A 23,087-nucleotide genomic window follows, 5' to 3' on the forward strand; every position below is an offset into this window, starting at 1 on the left:
ATGGTCTGGCAATACTACCTTTTCTTACCCGTTTGTGAGTAATTATGGCTGGACATTCACACCTACTTTCAGCAGAACACCACCTCTCTAGCTTTTGATGATGTATGGACCGGCATTCTTACCTTTTCTAACACATTTTTCAGCAATTATGTTCGGAGATTCACACCTACTCACAGACGAACAACTCCGCTCCCGCATTTGATGGTGTATAGTCGGGCATTCTCACCCTTTCTCATCAGCTTTTTGCAAATTATGATCTGACATCCACACCCACTTGCAGTCGAACAGTTCTGCTCAAGCTTTTGATTATGTTTGGTTGGATATTCGAACCTTTTCTTAACTGCTTTTTACAAACTTTGGTTGGACGTTCACACCTTCTTGTAGCCGAACACATCCACAGCTGCTTTTGATGATGTATGGTTGGGCATTCGCACCTTTTTTTTACCCATTTTTCAGGAATTATGGGTGGATATTCACACCTTCTTGCAGCTGAACACCTCCTCTCCCACTTATGATCATGTGCGGTTTGATTTTAGAAATTTTTACTTTCATGTTTTCTAGCAATTATTGATGGACATTCACACCTTCTTGCAGCTGAACACCTCCTCTCCCACTTATGATCATGCGCGGTTTGATATTAGAAATTTTTACTTTCATGTTTTCTAGCAATTATTGATGGACATTCAGACCTTCTTTGCAGCTGAACACCTCCGCTCCCGCTTTTGATCATACATTGTCGGGCATTCATAACTTGTCTTACCAGATTTTTACAAACTTTAGTCGAACATTCACACCTTCTTGCAGCTGAACACCTCCGCTCCCGCTTTTGATGGTGTAAAGTCGGGCATTCGAGCCTTTTCTTACCCGGTTTTTAGAAATTATGGTTGGATATTCAGACCTTGCAGCCGAACACCTCCGCTCCCTCTTTTGATCATACATTGTCGGGCATTCGCACCTTGTCTTACCCGCTTTTTACAAACTATAGTCAGACATTCACACGTTGCAGCTGAACCACCTCCGCTCCCTGTTTTGATCATGTATGGAGTGGCAATACTACCTTTTCTTACCCATTTGTGAGTAATTATGGCTGGACATTCACACCTACTTGCAGTCGAACAGCTCTGCTCCTGCTTTTGATTTTGTTTGGTTGGATATTCGAACCTTTTCTTAACTGCTTTTTACAAACTTTGGTCGGACGTTCACACCTTCTTGCAACCGAACACCTCCGCTTCCGCTTTTGATGGTATATATTCAGGAATTCGAACATTATCTTACCCGTTTTTTACAAACCATGGTCGGACTTTCACACCTTCTTGTAGCCGAACAACTCCACTCCCGCTATTGATTGTGTACAGTCGTGTAGTTTAACCTTTTCTTACCCGCTTTTTACCAACTATGGTCGGACATTCACACTGTCTACAGCGGAACACCTCCGCTTCCGCTTTTGATGGTGTATAGTCGGGCATTCGAACCTTTTCTTACCCGCTTTTTACAAACTATGGTCGGACATTCAAACCTTCTTGTAGCCGAAAAGCTCCGCTCCCTCTTTTGATCATACATTGTCGGGCATTTGCACCTTTTCTTACCCGCTTTTTACAGACCATGGTCGGACTGTCACACCTTCTTGTAGCCGAACACATCTGCTCCCGCTATTGATTGTGTACAGTTGGGTTTTTTTAACCTTTTCTTACCCGCTTTTTACCAACTCTGGTCGGACATTCACACCTTCTTACAGCGGAACACCTCCGCTCCCTCTTTTGATGGTGTATGTTCGGGCATTCGAACCTTTTCTTACCCGCTTTTTACAAACTATGCTCGGACATTCAAACCTTCTTATAGCCGAACACATCCACTCCTGCTTTTGATGATGTGTGGTTGGGCATTCGAACCCACTTCTTGCCCGCTTTTCATTAATTATGGGTGGACATTCACACCTTGTCGCAGCCAAACACCTCCGCTCCCTGTTTTGATCACGTATGGTTGGACATTCGCACCTTTTCTCACCCGCTTTTTGCAAACTATGGTCAGCAATTCACAGCTTCCTCTCCACCATACTTGTATGGTGGGATATTCACACCCACTTGCATCCGAAGACCTCCGCCCCCACTTTTGTTGATATTTAGTCGGTCATTCGCACCTTACCCGCTTTTGGCAAACTATGGCCTTCTTGCAGCCAAACACCTCTGATCTCGCTTTTGATGATGTAAGGTTGGGCATTCAGACCTTGCTTCCCCTGCTTTTCACCAAATATAGTCGGACATTCACACCTTCTTGCAGCCGAACACTTCCGCTCCACCTTTTAGTGTTCTATCACACCTTTTTTTCACCGCATTTTATAGATTATGGTTGGAAATTCTCAACCACTCTCATCCGAAGACCTCTCCTCCCGCTTTTGTTAATATATTTGAACTTTAGTCGGACATTCACACCTTCTTGCAGCTGAACCACCTCCGCTCCCTGTTTTGATCATGTATGGTCTGGCAATACTACCTTTTCTTACCCGTTTGTGAGTAATTATGGCTGGACATTCACACCTACTTTCAGCAGAACACCACTTCTCTCGCTTTTGATGATGTATGGACCGGCATTCTTACCTTTTCTAACACATTTTTCAGCAATTATGGTCGGAGATTCACACCTACTCACAGACAAACAACTCCGCTCCCGCATTTGATGGTGTATAGTCGGGCATTCTCACCCTTTCTCATCAGCTTTTTGCAAATTATGATCTGACATTAACACCTGCTTTTGATGATGTATGGTTGGGTATTCGCACCTTTTTTTTACCCATTTTTCAGCAATTATGGGTGGACATTCACACCTTCTTGCAGCTGAACACCTCCTCTCCCACTTATGATCATGTGCGGTTTGATTTTCGAAATTTTTACTTTATTTTTTTCTAGCAATTATTGATGGACATTCAGACCTTCTTGCAGCTGAACACCTCCGCTCACGCTTTTGATCATACATTGTCGGGCATTCGCACCTTGTCTTACCAGATTTTTACAAACTTTAGTCGAACATTCACACCTTCTTGCAGCTGAACACCTCCGCTCCCTCTTTTGATTATACATTGTCGGGCATTCGCACCTTGTCTTACCCGCTTTTTACAAACTATAGTCAGACATTCACACGTTGCAGCTGAACCACCTCCGCTCCCTGTTTTGATCATGTATGGTCTGGCAATACTACCTTTTCTTACCCGTTTGTGAGTAATTATGGCTGGACATTCACACCTACTTTCAGCAGAACACCACCTCTCTCGCTTTTGATGATGTATGGACCGGCATTCTTACCTTTTCTAACACATTTTTCAGCAATTATGGTCGCAGATTCACACCTACTCACAGACAAACAACTCCGCTACCGCATTTGATGGTGTATAGTCGGGCATTCTCACCCTTTCTCATCAGCTTTTTGCAAATCATGATCTGACATTCACACCTACTTGCAGTCGAAAAGCTCTGCTCCCGCTTTTGATTATGTTTGGTTGGATATTCGAACCTTTTCTTAACTGCTTTTTACAAACTTTGTTCGGAGGTTCACGTCTTCTTGAAGCCGAACACCTCCGCTTCCGCTTTTGATGGTGTACAGTCGGGCATTTTAACCTTTTCTTACCCGCTTTTTACCAACTATGGTCGGACATTCACACCTTCTTGCAGCTGAACACCTCCGCTCCCGCTTTTGATGGTGTATAGTCGGGCTTTCGAGCCTTTTCTTCCCCGGTTTTTACAAATTATGGTTGGACATTCAGACCTTGCAGCCGAAAACCTCCGCTCCCTCTTTTGATCATACATTGTTGGGCATTCGCACCTTGTCTTACGCGCTTTTTACAAACTTTAGTCAGAAATTCACACCTTGCAGCTGAACCACCTCCGCTCCCTGTTTTGATCATGTATTGTCTGGCAATACTACCATTTCTTACCCGTTTGTGAGTAATCTTCTAAAAGGTCATACCTGTCATTTTTTCCATTGAAACCATAAATATTTAAGAGGTTAAAGTCTTGCCCCATAAAATTCAAGTGTGCTAAAAGTGCCCGTCCGTCTCGCACCAGAACATGCGGATTTTTAATTAGAATGGCCACACCATCATTTTTTATTTGATTTGAGCCACTCCATATCGATAAATTGGGCCACATTTCCTCCCATTGTCTATGGTTTTTCAAAAAAGGTAGTCCACATTCTTGTATTAAAAACACATCTGATTTTATGGAGTCTAAGAAGGATATAATACTCTGGGCTCTTGTCTTTGATTTCACACTTCTCACATTTAGTGTTGAGAAGGTGAGAACCATTAAAAGGATAAAGGAAAGTAGGTATGTCATTTTCGTTTTTCTAAGTTATCAAAACAAATTACACACTCAGGTTATTTCTTGGGAAACTAGCTCTCCTTTTCGGACTCTCGTGTTGGCCTCTGATGCAATGTTGCATTTAACTTTGAGTCCCTGGGGGTTGATTGCGGAGCTAAAGGGAATCAGAGGACAACTCAGATGCCGTCCTCCTCGGCTGTTGACCTTCGGGGAGGTGAGTACCTTCACTAGACTCACCTGTCTGCTCTTCCTCCTCATTTAGCTTAGCTCCACCCTCTGCCTGTGAATTCTCACAGACTTCAGCACTGAGTGGTGAGGCCTCTACAGGCCCCTCTCCTTTTTGCTCCTCACTTCCAATCCAAGCTTTTAGCGGGAAGTTTGAATTTATTGGGTCAACCTCTTCACTTTGTTCACCAACTGCCACCTCTGGTCCTTCTCTTTGTTGGCTTGACTGTGGCTTTACCGTCTTTAATTTGTTGGCAAAAGATTTAGGGCAATCTCAGAAGAGGTGATTTAATTCTCCACAGAGATTACATTTCCTGCCATTTGGACACTCTCCAAAAGTGTCCCCAATTTCTCTGCACTTCCCACATATCACCTTGGTACAAGCCTCAACCAGGTGCCCATGCTCACCACACTTGCGGCAGAGCTTGGGCTGCCCCTGGTACTGGATGTAACCTCGGTTTTCGAGGTGGCCAGAGTGTCACTTTGCATCTCCGCCCACCCGCTGCACTGAGCACTCTTCAGCCCTTTTAAATGGTATAACTTTGCACTCCCGCACGCTCCAGCGAGCACCATTCAAGCAACAACTTTGCACTACAGCTTCAAACGTCGGCACAGTCGCAACAAGTAAGGCAACTCTACTCAGAGAAGTCACTCTGCACAGTAACAAGATTTCTTTTGCACAGACAGAAAGGGCTTCACCCGCAAAGGTAAAGCCTGCCAAAAATAGCAACAACTCATTAGTGCTGCTCTCCACGGAAGTCTTTAGTAAAAGGCGAAAGACTTGTACATTATGAAGAGAAACCAGAGTACGATTATCTGTCACTGCGGGAGCAGGGCATCAGGCTAGTTGGCATAGCCACCTTCCCCATGGTGAGCTTTGCTTGGTTGAGACGCTTGCTCCCCCTCCTTGCTCCTCGGCTGACCAAGTAGGAAAAATCGGGCCCTATTCGATGGCTGCCTTGTCTTTTACTCTGTGCAAAAGACAAGGCAGCCACAAACACCACGGGAACACTGTTTTGAGGCTTTGTTCTGACCGCTCATTCGGTGTCGCGTTTCTTTCAAGCAATTCTCCCGGTTAGCCCACACTCGGCTCGCTCCTAGAGCCGTGTTAAAGTCTACTTCTCATTCATTCTTGTTTCTCAGCAGACTCTTGGGATTTTATCTATAAAATGAATTCCTTCACTCAAACTATGTTAAAACTGCTTTGTCCTTCATATTTACCATGTCTAGAAAGATTTAAACAAAAAAAACAACGTTGTACTTTGCAGTAAAAGACAGAGCAAATCTAAAGTTTCATGAATCCGAGAATAAGCTTACTTTCATGAGTTCTTCACGATTTGGGATTTTGCTATAAAATGAATTCCTTCACTCAAACTAAATCGCTAATCTGTTACATGTAAGGCAGATGTCAAATTCACCGAAATAGGATCTAAGGGTATTCGGCCAATCGAGCTGTAGCAGCTTCGGTAAAAGAGTATAAGTTGAAGAGTTTGTGAATAAAGGTGTGCGCACACATAGTGAGCTGTAGGAAAATAGGCAGGGAGCAATGCCGGCTGGGGTATATGTTCTTGTATGTTGTCTGACTGTTTGATTTGAATGTGTTGTGTAAGTGTCCCGTTGAATGTTACATGTTTGGGCTTTGACACGCTTCACTGTGGTTGTTAACTGTGTGGTGTGTCCTGAAATGTTATATGTTTGGGCTGTGTGACATGCTTAATGCTTGTCAGTAGCTACCCACTTATTCATATATAGCAACTGACAACATAAGAAGTCCGGACATACTTGTTAGTATACTTGATAGTAGTTGTAGAAGTATCCTTATTGATAATAGATAAACTAATTCATAGTGATAGAACAGTAGATGAACAGGTGCCTGCACATGTCTCACGAAAATAAAATGGGTGTATGATTGCTGACGGCAGAGCAATACTGCCAAACTTATGAGTTCTTGTGGCAAACTTGATTCAGTGTCTTGACGTGTATACGCTGTTTCGCTGACTTGATTGTCACAAGAAACAAAGTGTGTTTGATAAGATCCGACCATTTTATTACGGGAGGATCAGTATCAGTATTCGGCTGCAAGTAGGTGTGAATGTCCAACCATAATTTGTAAAAAGCGGGTAAGAAAAGGTTCTCATGCCCGACTATACATTAACAAAAGCGGGAGGAGAGGTCTTCGGATGAGAGTGGGTGAGAATTTCCAACCATAATCTATAAAATGCGGTGAAGAAAAAGGTGTGAATGCTACATAGAACACTCAAAAGTGGAGCGGAAGTGTTCGGCTGCAAGAAGGTGTGAATGTCCGACTATATTTGGTGAAAAGTAGGTGAAGCAAGGTCTGAATGCCCAACCTTACATCATCAAAAGCGAGATCAGGTGTTTGGCTGCAAGAAGGCCATAGTTTGCCAAAAGCGGGTAAGGTGCGAATGACCGACTAAATATCAACAAAAGTGGGGGCGGAGGTCTTCGGATGCAAGTGGGTGTGAATATCCCACCATACAAGTATGGTGGAGAGGAAGCTGTGAATGGCCGACCATAGTAAAAAGCGGGTGAGAAAAGGTGCGAATGTCCACCATTATACACCATCAAAACAGGGAGCGGAGGTGTTTGGCTGCGACAAGGTGTGAATGTCCACCCATAATTAATGAAAAGCGGGCAACAAGTAGGTTTGAATGCCCAACCATACATCATCAAAATAAGGAGCGGAGGTGTTCCGTTGTAAAAAGTTATGAATGTCCGACCATAGTTGGTAAAAAGCGGGTAAGAAAAGGTTAAAATACCCGACTGTACACAATCAATAGCGGGAGCGGAGTTGTTCGGCTACTAAAAGGTGTGAAAGTCCGACCAAGTTTTGTAAAAAGCTGGTAAGAAAAGGTTCGAATGCCCGACAATTTATGATCAAAAGAGGGAGCGGAGTTGTTCAGCTGCAAGAAGGTCTGAATGTCCATCAATAATTGCTAGAAAAAATTAAAGTAAAAATTTTGAAAATCAAACCGCACATGATCATAAGTGGGAGAGGAGGTGTTCAGCTGCAAGAAGGTGTGAATGTCCACCCATAATTACTGAAAAATGGGTAAAAAAAAGGTGCGAATACCCAACCATACATCATCAAAAGCAGCTGTGGATGTGTTCGGCTACAAGAGGGTTTGAACGTCCAACCAAAGTTTGTAAAAAGCAGTTAAGAAAAGTTTCGAATATCCAACCAAACATAATCAAAAGCGGGAGCAGAACTGTTCGACTGCAAGTAAGTGTGAATGTCAGATCATAATTTGCAAAAAATACTATACACCATCAAATGCGGGAGCGGAGTTGTTCGTCTGTTAGTAGGTGTGAATCTCCGACCATAATTGCTGAAAAATGTGTTAGAAAAGGTAAGAATGCCGGTCCATACATCATCAAAAGCGAGAGAGGTGGTGTTCTGCTGAAAGTAGGTGTGAATGTCCAGCCATAATTACTCACAAACAGGTAAGAAAATGTAGTATTGCCAGATCATACATGATCAAAACAGGGAGCGGAGGTGGTTCAGCTGCAAGAAGGTGTGAATGTCCGACTAAAGTTCAAATATATTCACAAAAGCGGGAGGAGAGGTCTTCGGATGAGAGTGGTTGAGAATTTCCAACCATAATCCATAAAATGCGGTGAAAAAAAGGTGTGATAGAACACTAAAAGGTGGAGCAGACGTGTTCCGCTGTAAGAAGGTGTGAATGTCCGACCATAGTTTGTAAAAAGCGGGTAAGAAAAGGTTAAAATACCCGACTGTACACCACCAATAGCGGGAGCAGGGTTGTTCGGGTACAAGAAGGTGTGAAAGTCCACCCATGGTTTGTAAAAAGCGGGTAACAAAAGGTTCGAATGCCCGAATATATACTATCAAAAGCGGAAGCGGAGGTGTTCGGCTGCAAGAAGGTGTGAACGTCCGACCAAAGTTTGTAAAAAGCAGTTAAGAAAAGGTTCGAATATCCAACCAAACAAAATCAAAAGCGGGAGCAGAGCTGTTCGACTGCAAGTAGGTGTGAATGTCCAGCCATAATTACTCACAACCGGGTAAGAAAAGGTAGTATTGCCAGACCATACATAATCAAAACAGGGAGCAGAGGTGGTTCAGCTGCAACGTGTGAATGTCTGACTATAGTTTGCAAAAAGCGGGTAAGACAAGGTGCGAATAACCGACAATGTATGATCAAAAGAGGGAGCGGAGGTGTTCGGCTGCAAGGTCTGAATGTCCAACCATAATTTCTAAAAACCAGGTAAGAAAAGGCTCGAAAGCCCGACTATACACCATCAAAAGCGGAAGCGGAGGTGTTCGGCTTCAAGAAGACGTGTACCTCCGAACAAAGTTTGTAAAAAGCAGTTAAGAAAAGGTTCGAATATCCAACCAAACATAATCAAAAGCGGGAGCAGAGCTGTTCGACTGCAAGTAGGTGTGAATGTCAGATCATAATTTGCAAAAAGCTGATGAGAAAGGGTGAGAATGCCCGACTATACACCATCAAATGCGGTAGCGGAGTTGTTCGGCTTTGAGTAGGTGTGAATGTCCAGCCAAAATTACTCACAAACGGGTAAGAAAAGGTAGTATTGCCAGACCATACATGATCAAAACAGGGAGCGGAGGTGGTTCAGCTGCAAGAAGGTCTGAATGTCCGACTAAAGTTTGTAAAAAGCGCGTAAGACAAGGTGCGAATGCCAGACAATGTATGATCAAAAGAGGGAGCGGAGGTGTTAGGTTGCAAGGTCTGAATGTCCAACCATAATTTGTAAAAACCGGGAAGAAAAGGCTCGAAAGCCCTACTATACACCATCAAAAGCGCGAGCAGAGGGGTTCAGCTGCAAGAAGGTCTGAATGTCCATCAATAATTTCTTTAAAACATGAAAGAAAATTTTCGAATATCAAACCGCACATGATCATAAGCGGGAGAGGATGTTTTCAGCTGCAAGACGGTGTGAATGTCCACCCATAATTCCTGAAAAATGGGTAAAAAAAGGTGCGAATGCCCAACCATACATTATCAAAAGCAGCTGTGAATATCAGATCATAATTTGCAAAAAGCTGATGAGAAAGAGTGAGAATGCCCGACTATACACCATCAAATGCGGGAGCGGAGGTGTTCGGCTCTGAGTAGGTGGGAATGTCCGACCATAATTGCTGAAAAATGTGTTAGAAAAGGTAAGAATGCCGGTCCATACATCATCAAAAGCGAGAGAGGTGGTGTTCTGCTGAAAGTAGGTGTGAATGTCCAGCCATAATTACTCACAAACGGGTAAGAAAAGGTAGTATTGCCAGACCATACATGATCAAAACAGGGAGCGGAGGTGGTTCAGCTGCAAGAAGGTGTGAATGTCCGACTAAAGTTCAAATATATTAACAAAAGCGGGAGGAGAGGTCTTCGGATGACAATGGTTGAGAATTTCCAACCATAATCTATAAAATGCGGTGAAAAAAAGGTGTGATAGAACACTAAAAGGTGGAGCGGAAGTGTTCGGCTGCAAGAAGGTGTGAATGTCCGACTATATTTGGTGAAAAGCAGGTGAAGCAAGGTCTGATTGTCCAACCTTACATCATCAAAAATGAGATCAATGGTGTTTGGCTGCAAGAAGGCCATAGTTTGCCAAAAGCGGGTAAGGTGCGAATGACCGACTAAATATCAACAAAAGTGGGGGCGGAGGTCTTCGGATGCAAGTGGGTGTGAATCTTCCACCATACAAGTATGGTGGAGAGGAAGCTGTGAATCGCTGACCATAGTTTGCAAAAAGCGGTTGAGAAAAGGTGCGAATGTCCAACCATACATGATCAAAACAGGGAGCGGAGGTGTTTGGCTGCGACAAGGTGTGAATGTCCACCCATAATTAATGAAAAGCGGGCAAGAAGTAGGTTCGAATGCCCAACCACACATCATCAAAAGCAGGAGTGGATGTGTTCGGCTACAAGAAGGTTTGAATGTCCGAGCATAGTTTGTAAAAAGCGGGTAAGAAAAGGTTCGAATGCCCAAACATACACCATCAAAAGAGGGAGCGGACGTGTTCCGCTTTAAGAAGGTGTGAATGTCCGACCAGAGTTGGTAAGAAGCGGGTAAGAAAACGTTAAAAAACCTGACTGTACACAATCAATAGTGGGAGCGGATGTGTTCAGCTACAAGAAGGTATGACAGTCCGACCATGGTTTGTAAAAAGCGGGTAAGAAAAGTTGCAAATGCCCGACAATGTATGATCAAAAGAGGGAGCGGAGCTTTTCGGCTACAAGAAGGATTGAATGTCCGACCATAGTTTGTAAAAAGCGGGTAAGAAAATGTTCGAATGCCCGACTATACACCATCAAAAGCGGAAGCGGAGGTGTTCCGCTGTAAGACGGTGTGAATGTCCAACCATAGTTGGTAAAAAGCGGGTAAGAAAAGGTTAAACTACCCGACTGTACACAATCAATAGCGTGAGTGGAGTTGTTCGGCTACAAGAAGGTGTGAAAGTTCGACCATGGTTTGTAAAAAGCGGGTAAGAAAAGGTTCGAATTCCCGAATATATACCATCAAAAGCGGAAGCGGAGGTGTTCGGTTGCAAGAAGGTTTGAACGTCCGACCAAAGTTTGTAAAAAGCAGTTAAGAAAAGCGTCGAATATCCAACCAAACAAAATCAAAAGCGGGAGCAGAGCTGTTCGACTGCAAGTAGGTGTGAATGTCCAGCCATAATTACTCACAAACGGGTAAGAAAAGCTAGTATTGCCAGACCATACATGATCAAAACAGGGAGCGGAGGTGGTTCAGCTGCAACGTGTGAATGTCTGACTATAGTTTGTAACAAGCGGGTAAGACAAGGTGCGAATGCCCGACAATGTATGATCAAAAGAGGGAGCGGAGGTGTTCGGCTACAAGAAGGTGTGAAAGTCCGACCATGGTTTGTAAAAAGTGGGTAAGAAAAGGTTTGAATGCCCGAATATACACCATCAAAAGTGGAAGTGGAATTGTTCGGCTGCAAGAAGGTGTGAACGTCCGACCAGTTTGTAAAAAGCAGTGAAAAGCGAGAAAAAGCTTTTCGTTAGTTTTGCATGATTTGGGATTTTGCTTATAAAATGCATTCCTTCACTCAAACTATGTTAAAACTGATTTGTCCTTCATATTTACCTTGTCTAGAAAGATTTAAACAAAAAAAAACCCCAACGTACTTTGCAGTAAAAGAAAGAGCAAATCTAAGATCTAAAAGTTTCAGGAATCCGAGTATAAGCTTGCTTTCATGAGTTCTTCACGATTTCGGATTTTGCTACAAAATGAATTGCTTTGCTCAAACCAAGTTAAACCTGCTTTGTCCTTCCATATTTATCAATGTCGAGATAGATTTAAACAAAACAAAGAAAACACGTTGTACTTTGCAATATAACAAATAGCAACATTGAAGGATCAGGAATCCGAGAATAAGCTTTTCATGTGTTGTGCATGTTTTGAGATTTTGTTTTAAAATGAATTCCTTCACTCAAACTATGTTAAAACTGCTTTGACATTGATAAATATGAAGACAAAGCAATTTTAACTTGGTTTGAGCAAAGCAATTCATTTTATAGGAAAATCCGAAATCATGCAGAACGTATGAAAATAAGCTTATTCTCGGATTCCTGTTCCTTCAGTGTTGCTCTCTCTTCTACTGCAATATACAATGTTGTTCTTTGTTGAAGTCGATCTAGACATTGATAAATATGAAGTTAAAAGCAGTTTTAACATAGTTTGAGTGAAGGAATTCATTTTATAGCAAAATCCCAAATCATGCAGAACGTATGAAAAGAAGCTTATTCTCGGATTCCTGTTCCTTCAGTGTCTCTCTTTCTTCTACTGCAATATACAATGTTGTTCTTTGTTGAAGTCGATCTAGACATTGATAAATATGAAGGACAAAGAAGTTTTCACTTGGTTTGAGTGAAGGAATTCATTTTATACATAAAATCCCAAATCATGCAGAACGTATGAAAGTAAGCTTATTCTCGGATTCCTGTTCCTTCAGTGTTGCTCTTTCTACTACTGCAATATACAATGTTGTTCTTTGTTGAAGTCGATCTAGACATTGATAAATATGAAGGTAAAAGCAGTTTTAACATAGTTTGAGTGAAGGAATTCATTTTATAGCAAAATCCCAAATCATGCAGAACGTATGAAAATAAGCTTATTCTCGGATTCCTGATCCTTCAGTGTCTCTCTTTCTTCTACTGCAAAATCTAATGTTGTTCTTTGTTGAAGTCGATCTAGACATTGATAAATATGAAGGTAAAAGCCGTTTTACCATAGTTTGATTGAAGGAATGCATTTTATAAGCAAAATCCCAAATCATGCAGAACTCATGAAAAGCTTTTTCTCGGATTTCTGAACCTTTCTTTCTTTTACTGCAAAATACTACGTTGTTTTTTGTTCAAATCTATCTAGACATTTATAAATACCAGCCGAACATCTCTGCTGCCGCTTTTGATAATTTATGGTTTGGTATTCTTACCTTTTCTTACCCGTTTGTGAGTAATTATGGCTGGATATTCACACCTTCTTGCAGCCGAACACCACCTCTCCCGCTTTTGATGATGTATGGGCTGGAATTCTTACCTTTTCTAACACATTTTTCAGCAACTAGGGTGGGACATTCACACCTACTCACAGACAAACACCTCCGCTCTCGCATTTGATGGTGTATAGTAGGGCATTCTCACCCTTTCTCATCAGCTTTTTGCAAATTATGATCTGACATTCACACCTACTGCTTTTTACAAACTATGGTCAGACATTCACACCGTCTTACAGTGCAACACCTCCGCTCCCGCTTTTGATGGTGTATAGTCGGGCATTCAAACCTTTCTTACCCACTTTTTACAAACTTTGGTCGGACATTCAGACCTTCTTGTAGCCGAAAACCTCCGCTCCCTCTTTTGATCATACATTGTCGGGCATTCGCACCTTTTCTTACCCGCTTTTTACAAACCATGGTGAGACTTTCACACCTTCTTGTAGCCGAACACATCCGCTCCCGCTATTGATTGTGTACAGTCGGATATTTGAACCTTTTCTTACCTTCTTTTTACCAACTATGGTTGGGCATTCACACCCTTACACCCTTACAGCGGAACACGTCCGGTCTGTCTTTTGATGGTGTATGTTCGGGCATTCGAAGCTTTTCTTACCCGCTTTTTACAAACTATGCTCGGACATTCAAACCTTCTTGTAGCCGAACACATCCACTCCTGCTTTTGATGATGTATGGTTGGGCATTGGAACCTACTTGTTGCCCGCTATTCATTAATTATGGGTGGACATTAAAACCTTGTCGCAGCCAAACACGTCCGCTCCCTGTTTTGATCATGTATGGTTGGACATTCGCACCTTTTCTCACCCGCTTTTTGCAAACAATGGTCAGCAATTCATAGCTTCCTCTCCACCATACTTGTATGGTGGGATATTCACACCCACTTGCATCCGAAGACCTCCGCCCCCACTTTTGTTGATATTTAGTCGGTCATTCGCACCTTACCCGCTTTTGGCAAACTATGGCCTTCTTGCAGCCAAACACCTCTGATCTCGCTTTTGATGATGTAAGGTTGGGCATTCAGACCTTGCTTCACATGCTTTTCACCAAATATAGTCGGACATTCACACCTTCTTGCAGCCGAACACTTCCGCTCCACCTTTTAGTGTTCTATAACACCTTTTTTTCACCGCATTTTATAGATTATGGTTGGAAATTCTCAAACACTCTCATCCGAAGACTTCTCCTCTCGCTTTTGTTAATATATTTGAACTTTAGTCGGACATTCACACCTTCTTGCAGCTGAACCACCTCCGCTCCCTGTTTTGATCATGTATGGTCTGGCAATACTACCTTTTCTTACCCGTTTGTGAGTAATTATGGCTGGACATTCACACCTACTTTCAGCAGAACACCACTTCTCTCGCTTTTGATGATGTATGGACCGGCATTCTTACCTTTTCTAACACATTTTTCAGCAATTATGGTCGGAGATTCACACCTACTCACAGACGAACAACTCCGCTCCCGCATTTGATGGTGTATAGTTGGGCATTCTCACCCTTTCTCATCAGCTTTTTGCAAATTATGATCTGACATCCCTCCCTCCTGAGCTGTCACCTTATCGTGGTGGGGGAGTTTGCGTGCCCCAATGAGTCCGGGAGCTATGTTGCTCGGGGCTTTAAGCCCCTGGTAGGGTCACCCAAGGCAAGCAGATCCTAGATGAGGGACCAGACAAAGAACAGCTCAAAAGACCCCTTATGATGAACAAAAAATTTGGACCTCGTGATCCCTTGCCCGGATATGGGACACCGGGGCCTCCCCCTGGAGCCAGGCCCGGGGGTGGGGCCCGGCAGCGGGCGCCTGGTGGCCGGGTCTGTGCCCATGGGGCTCGGTCGGGCATAGCCCGAAATGATGACGTGGGTCCCCCTTCCGACGGGCTCACCACCCGTGGGAGGGGCCAAGGGGGTCGGGTGCGATGTGAGCTGGGTAGCGGCCGAAGGCAGAGGCCTTGGCGGTCTGATCCTCGGCTACTGAAGCTAGCTCTTGGGACGTGGAATGTCACCTCTCTGTTGGGGAAGGAGCCGGAGCTGGTGCGCGAGGCTGAGCGGTTCCGGCTAGATATAGTCGGACTCACCTCGACGCACGGCTTGGGCTCTGGAACCACTCCTCTTGAGAGGGGTTGGACTCTCTTCCACTCTGGAGTTGCCCGTGGTGAGAGGCGCAGAGCAGGTGTGGGCATACTTATTGCCCCCCGGCTGTGTGCCAGTACATTGGGGTTTACCCCAGTGAACGAGAGGGTAGCCTCCCTCCGCCTTCGGGTGGGGGGACGAGTCCTGACTGTTGTTTGTGCCTATGCGCCAAACAGCAGTTCAGAGTACCCACCCTTTTTGGAGTCTCTGGGGGAGGCACTGGAGAATGCTCCTACCGGAGACTCCCTCGTTCTGCTGGGGGACTTCAATGCTCACGTGGGCAATGACAGTGAGACCTGGAGGGGTGTGATTGGGAGGAACGGCCCCCCCGATCTGAACCAGAGTGGTGTTATGTTGTTGGACTTCTGTGCTGGTCATGGACTGTCCATAACGAACACCATGTTCAGACATAAGGGTGTCCATATGTGCACTTGGCACCAGGACACCCTTGGCCGCAGTTCGATGATCGACTTTGTGGTTGTATCATCGGACTTGCGGCCGTATGTCCTGGACACTCGGGTGAAGAGAGGGGCGGAGCTGTCAACTGATCACCACCTGGTGGTGAGTTGGCTCCGCTGGTGGGGGAGGATGCCGATCAGACCTGGCAGGCCCAAACGTATTGTGAGGGTCTGCTGGGAGCGTTTGTCAGAATCCCCCGTCAGAAGGAGCTTTAACTCCCACCTCCGGCAGAGCTTCAACCATATCCCGGGGGAGGTGGGGGACATTGAGTCCGAATGGGCCATGTTCCGTGACTCCATTGCCGAGGCAGCTGATCGGAGTTGTGGCCGTAAGGTGGTCGGTGCCTGTCGTGGCGGCAACCCTCGAACCTGCTGGTGGACACCAGTGGTGAGGGAAGCCGTCAAGCCGAAGAAGGAGTCCTATCGGGCCTTTTTGGCCAGTGGGACCCTGGAAGCAGCTGATAGGTACCGACAGGCCAGACGGGCTGCGGCTTCGGCGGTTGCTGAGAAAAAAACTCGGGCCTGGGAGGAGTTCGGTGAGACCATGGAGAACGATTTCCGGACGGCCTCGAAGAGATTCTGGTCCACCATCCGGCGTCTCAGGGGGGGGAAGCGGCTCACAGTCAACACTGTTTACAGTGGGGACGGGGCTTTGCTGACCTCAACTAGGGATGTTGTGAGTCGGTGGGGGGAGTACTTCGAGGAACTCCTCAATCCTACCAACACGTGCTCGGAAGAGGCAGAGTCGGAGAGCTCGGAGACGGGGCCTCCCATTTCTGGGGCTGAGGTTGCCGAGGTGGTCAAAAAGCTCCTCGGTGGCAAGGCCCCGGGGGTGGATGAGGTCCGTCCTGAGTTTCTCAAGGCTCTGGATGTTGTAGGGCTGTCTTGGCTGACACGCCTCTGCAGCATCGCGTGGACATCGGGGACAGTGCCTCTGGACTGGCAGATTGGGGTGGTGGTCCCCCTCTTTAAAAAGGGGGACCGGAGGGTGTGTTCCAACTATAGGGGTATCACACTCCTCAGCCTCCCTGGTAAGGTCTATTCGGGGGTATTGGAGAGGAGGATCCGTCGGATAATCGAGCCTCGGATTCAGGAGATGCAGTGTGGCTTTCGTCCTGGCCGTGGAACAGTGGACCAGCTCTATACCCTCGGCAGGATCCTGGAGGGTGCATGGGAGTTCGCCCAACCAGTCTACATGTGTTTTGTGGACTTGGAGAAAGCGTTCGACCGTGTCCCTCGTGGAGTCCTGTGGGGGGTGCTCCGGGAATATGGAGTGCCGGACCCCTTGATAGGGTCCGTTCGGTCTCTGTATGACCGGTGCCAGAGTTTGGTCCGCATTGCCGGCAGTAAGTCGGATACGTTTCCGGTGAGAGTTGGACTCCGTCAGCGCTGCCCTTTGTCACCGATTCTGTTCCTAACTTTTATGGACAGAATTTCTAGGCGCAGCCAGGGCGTTGAGGGTGTCCGATTTGGCGACCTCAGAATCGGGTCTCTGCTTTTTGCAGATGATGTGGTTCTGTTAGCGTCGTCAGGCCGTGACCTTCAGCTCTCACTGGAGCGATTCGCAGCCGAGTGTGAAGCGGCTGGGATGAGAATCAGCACCTCCAAATCCGAGACTATGGTTCTCAGCCGGAAAAGGGTGGAATGCTCTCTCCGGGTCGGGAATGAGATCCTTCCCCAAGTGGAGGAGTTCAAGTATCTCGGGGTCTTGTTCACGAGTGAGGGACGAATGGAGCGGGAGATTGACGGGCGGATCGGTGCGGCGTCTGCAGTGTTGTGGGCTCTGCACCGACCCGTCGTTGTGAAGAGGGAGCTGAGCCAGAAGGCGAAGCTCTCTACTTACTGGTCAATCTACGTTCCCATCCTCACCTATGGTCACGAGTTGTGGGTAGTGACCGAAAGAACAAGATCGCGAATACAAGCGGCCGAAATGGGTTTCCTCCGCAGGGTGTCTGGGCTCTCCCTTAGAGATAGGGTGAGAAGCTCAGTCATCCGGGAGGGGCTCGGAGTAGAACCGCTGCTCCTCCGCATTGAGAGGAGTCAGATGAGGTGGCTCGGGCATCTGGTTAGGATGCCCCCTGGGCGCCTCCCTGGGGAGGTGTTCCGGGCACGTCCCACTGGGAGGAGACCCCGGGGAAGACCCAGGACACGCTGGAGAGACTATGTCTCTCGGCTGGCCTGGGAACGCCTCGGGGTCCCCCCGGAAGAGCTGGAGGAAGTGGCCGGGGACAGAGACGTCTGGGTTTCTCTGCTCAAGCTGCTGCCCCCGCGACCCGACCCCCGGATAAGCGGCAGATGATGGATGGATGGATGGATCTGACATCCACACCTACTTGCAGTCGAACAGTTCTGCTCCCGCTTTTGATTATGTTTGGTTGGATATTCGAACCTTTTCTTAACTGCTTTTTACAAACTTTGGTTGGACGTTCACACCTTCTTGTAGCCGAACACATCTACAGCTGCTTTTGATGATGTATGGTTGGGCATTCGCACCATTTTTTTCCCCTTTTTTCAGGAATTATGGGTGGATATTCACACCTTCTTGCAGCGGAACACCTCCTCTCCCACTTATGATCATGTGCGGTTTGATTTTCGAAATTTTTACTTTCATGTTTTCTAGCAATTATTGATGGACATTCAGACCTTCTTGCAGCTGAACACCTCCGCTCCCGCTTCTGATCATACATTGTTGGGCATTCGCACCTTGTCTTACCAGATTTTTACAAACTTTAGTCGAACATTCACACCTTCTTGCAGCTGAACACCTCCGCTCCCGCTTTTGATGGTGTAAAGTCGGGCTTTCGAGCCTTTTCTTACCCGGTTTTTAGAAATTATGGCTGGACATTCAGACCTTGCAGCCAAACACCTCCGCTCCCTCTTTTGATCATACATGGCAAATGGATTTAATTTTAACAAGTCAGGGGTGAAACTGTTCACCTCCAACATATTTTATTTCCTACGTCATCCATCTGTGCTCGGGGCCAAGGCTGAGATAAACAAGGAGTTATCTCATAGAGAGGAACAAACAAATCCCAGCAGAAACCTTGAGGAGGAACTCCATCTGCCCCCACCCAAGAGGAACTTTGGAAAGGAGAGACATCAGAGGCAAGAAGAGAGGTCTTTATTTGCCCCAAACCCTCTCAACAGCACTAATGACCAGGACCAGGGACCAGGACCAGGACCTTCCCCAGCCCCCCAAACCCCTGACAGGTCATTGTGCTCCTCACCCTCCCTTTCTCCCTCCTCCTCCCCTCACCTGAAATTCACTGAGGAGATGATGGAACGGGTCAATGCTGGGCTTAGATCTACCCCCCAGCCCAATCCCTTTTTATCCCCCATAAACCCCCCACCAAAGCGGCCAAAGGTTCCCCGCCGAGCCCCGCCCCTACTAGAGCAGCCGAAGCGACGGAGCCCAGCCCCACCCCCTTCTGTCCCTTCACGCTGCCACCATGTACTGTCTCCGCAGTCTGATGTGTGATGTGTGAGGGGTCCAGGCTGTGTGAATTCTGACAGTCGTGACTTTTCCCAGGACAAGCTGGGACCCTGTTTATTAGAAGATCTTAAAATTTCTGTACTTTTAGGTGACAGAAGGAGAAATGTGACCCAGTCAAAACACAGAGAGTTGCACTCAAAAAGATCTTTAAATAAAGTAAACATACCTTGTGTGCCACAGACTGCACCCAAACACGAGGGGGCAAATAATACCTCTAAAACACTTAAGTTGGCTTTATTAAATGTTAGGTCTTTAGCTGGGAAAACATTCTTAATTGATGATTTTATCACTGAGCACACCCTGGATTTTATGTTTTTAACTGAAACTTGGTTGGAACAAAATAACAGTGCTGCTGTTCTTATTGAGTCAACCCCTCCTGGTTACAGTTTTATCAGCGAGGCCAGAGTGAGCAGGAGAGGAGGAGGGGTCGCAGTCTTATTCAATGAATCCTTTCAATGTAAGCAGTTATCTCCTGGAAGTTTTCAGTCCTTTGAATATATGGCTATACAGGTGAAGGCCTCACCCAGTGTCCTGTTTCTGAATATTTACAGGCCCCCTAAATACTGTTCAGATTTTTCTGAAGACCTCAGTGAACTGCTGTCTATGATCTGTGTTGATTTTGACTGTATAATTATTGTTGGTGATTTTAACATCCATATGGACAATCCTCAGGACAGAGGGACTAAAGACCTGAGTAACACTCTGGACAACTTTGGGCTGACTCAGCATATAACAGAGCCTACGCACAATAGGGGGCACACTCTAGACTTAGTGATCTCCAAGGGTCTAAGCATTTCAAAGATTACTGTGTCTGATGTGGGCCTGTCTGACCATTCCTGTGTTTTCTTTGAGAGTACGATTTCAGTGCACACAAATGTCTCAACAGCAGTGATCTCAAAACTGAAAACAGTAGTAAGATCTTTAACCAGGTTTTCTCCTTAGCACCTGCCCTGTCCGGGGGTTCAGTCAGTGAGCTCGTCAGTAGCTTTAATACTAAAATGTTAAATGTTATGGATACTATTGCTCCCATTAAGGTGAAGGTTATCTCTGGAAGGAAGAAGTCTCCATGGCGAAATTCCACACTGGTGAAAAATGGGAAAAGAGTGTGTCGGAAAGCTGAGCGCCGATGGAGAAAAACAAATCTCCAGGTTCATTATGACATCTATAAAGAGAAACTTCACTCTTATAATTTACAACTGAGGAATGCAAGGAAATCCTACTTCCCTGACATCATCACCAAAAACAGTCATAATGCTCGGGCCTTATTTGCTACAGTTGACAGGCTAACAAACCCTCCTGTGTCAGTGGCAAATGAACTCCATTCCACCATGGCCTGCAATGACTTTGCCAAATTCTTCATAGACAAAGTCCAAAATATTAGACAAGCAGTTGGTACATCAGCAGCAGGTTCAGCATATGTACTGTGTCCACCGAAAACCGGTTTAAACACCATGACACTATTTCAACCCATTAACAGTAAAGACCTGGAGGACATCTTACGTCACCTGAAGTCCTCCTCTTGCTGTTTAGACATCCTACCAACAGGTTTTTTCAAAGGGGTCTCAAAGACTTTGGAGTCAGACCTGTTACTGATTGTGAACCTGTCCTTAACGTCAGGTGTGTTTCCAGAGCCACTAAAAACAGCTGTAATTAAACCTCTGCTGAAAAAGGACAATCTTGATAAGACGCAAATGAACAACTACAGGCCCATCTCAAATCTCCCATTTTTAAGTAAGATCATTGAAAAAGCGGTTTTTCAACAGCTTAATTACTTTTTAACACAAAATAACTGCTATGATACCTTCCAGTCAGGCTTTAGACAGCACCACAGCACTGAGACTGCTCTGACCAAAGTGTTTAATGACATATGTCTGAATACAGACAGTGGAAAAATGTCAGTCTTAGTTTTACTGGATCTCAGTGCTGCCTTTGATACAGTTGACCACAATATATTACTCAAACAACTGGAGAACTGGGCTGGTCTTTCCGGAACTGTACTAAACTGGTTCAAAACATACTTAGAGAACAGGAAGTACTTTGTGTCAATAGGTAACTTTACATCTGAGCAGACAAGAATCACAAGTTCCCCAAGGTTCCATCCTGGGATCTCTTCTGTTTAACATCTACATGCTCCCACTGGCACAGATTATAAAAAACAACCAAATAAACTACCATAGCTATGCAGATGACACACAGATGTATATAACAATGTCACCAGGAGACAGAGGGCCTGTACAGGCTCTTGGAAAATGCATTGAGGAGATTAATGACTGGATGTGCCACAACTTCCTCCAGCTAAACAAAAACAAAACTGAGGTAATTGTCTTTGGAGCCAAAGATAAACGATTGAAAGTCACCACAGAGCTTCAATCTATAAATCTAAAAACGACCAACCAGGCCAGAAATCTGGGTGTAGTGATGGACTCAGACCTAAATTTGGACAAACACATTAAGGCATTAACAAAGTCAGCCTACTATCACCTTAAGAATATATCAAGGCTAAAAGATCTGATGTCTCAGCAGGACCTGGAAAAACTAGTCCATGCATTCATCTTTAGTAGGCTTGATTATTGTAATAGCATCTTTACAGGTCTGCCTAAAAAGTCAGTTAGACAACTGCAGCTCATCCAGAACTCAGCTGCTCGAGTCCTCACTAAGACCAAAAAAGTGGAGCACATCACAGTCCAGCTCTCAAGTCTTTACACTGGCTGCCTGTCCATCAGAGGATAGACTTTAAAGTTCTGATGCTGGTCTATAAAGCTCTGAATGGTCAAGGACCAAAATACATCAGTGACCTCCTGACCCACTATGAACCTTCCAGACCCCTCAGGTCATCTGGATCCGGTATTTTATCAGTTCCCAGAGTCAAAACCAGACATGGAGAAGCTGCATTCAGCTTCTATGCTCCACATGTCTGGAACAAAGTCCCAGAAAGCCTCAGATCAGCTGAAACACTCAGTGTATTTAAGTCCAGGTTGAAGACACATCTATTTTCAGCTGCATTTGAATAAGCTTGAGTTTCAAAACGGAATCATGTTTTAACTATTGATTTTATCTTTCATATATATAATTTTTTCTGATTTTATCTATTGTTCTTATTTCCTTCTTTTGTTTAAATTTTAAATCATGCTTTTTATTTCTTCTGTTTTAATGTCTCTGTGAAGCACTTTGAATCACCTTGTTGTTGAATTGTGCTATACAAATATACTTGCCTTGTCTTGCCTTGCCTTACATTGTCGGGCATTCGCACCTTGTCTTACCCGCTTTTTACAAACTATAGTCAGACATCCACACCTTCTTGCAGCTGAACCACCTCCGCTTACTGTTTTGATCATGTATGGTCTGGCAATACTACCTTTTCTTACCCGTTTGTGAGTAATTATGGCTGGACATTCACACCTACTTTCAGCAGAACACCACCTCTCTCGCTTTTGATGATGTATGGACCGGCATTCTTACCTTTTCTAACACATTTTTCAGCAATTATGTTCGGAGATTCACACCTACTCACAGACGAACAACTCCGCTCCCGCATTTGATGGTGTATAGTCGGGCATTCTCACCCTTTCTCATCAGCTTTTTGCAAATTATGATCTGACATCCACACCTACTTGCAGTCGAACAGTTCTGCTCCCGCTTTTGATTATGTTTGGTTGGATATTCGAACCTTTTCTTAACTGCTTTTTACAAACTTTGGTTGGACGTTCACACCTTCTTGTAGCCGAACACATCCACAGCTGCTTTTGATGATGTATGGTTGGGCATTCGCACCTTTTTTTTACCCATTTTTCAGGAATTATGGGTGGATATTCACACCTTCTTGCAGCTGAACACCTCCTCTCCCACTTATGATCATGTGCGGTTTGATTTTAGAAATTTTTACTTTCATGTTTTCTAGCAATTATTGATGGACATTCACACCTTCTTGCAG

General features: G+C 45.1%; 1 non-coding gene across 1 annotated transcript; it reads right to left on the reverse strand.

The window, feature by feature from the left end:
- Positions 1-5,231: 5,231 nt before the first annotated feature.
- LOC140308267 (U5 spliceosomal RNA) lies at positions 5,232-5,345 on the reverse strand. The gene has a single exon (XR_011916229.1). It is a non-coding gene; the product is annotated as a U5 spliceosomal RNA (small nuclear RNA).
- Positions 5,346-23,087: the final 17,742 nt, after the last annotated feature.

Source organism: Leuresthes tenuis, unplaced genomic scaffold, assembly GCF_036924035.1.
Source record: "Leuresthes tenuis unplaced genomic scaffold, fLeuTen1.0.hap1 SCAF_5, whole genome shotgun sequence".
NCBI classification, from domain to species: Eukaryota; Metazoa; Chordata; class Actinopteri; order Atheriniformes; family Atherinopsidae; genus Leuresthes; species Leuresthes tenuis.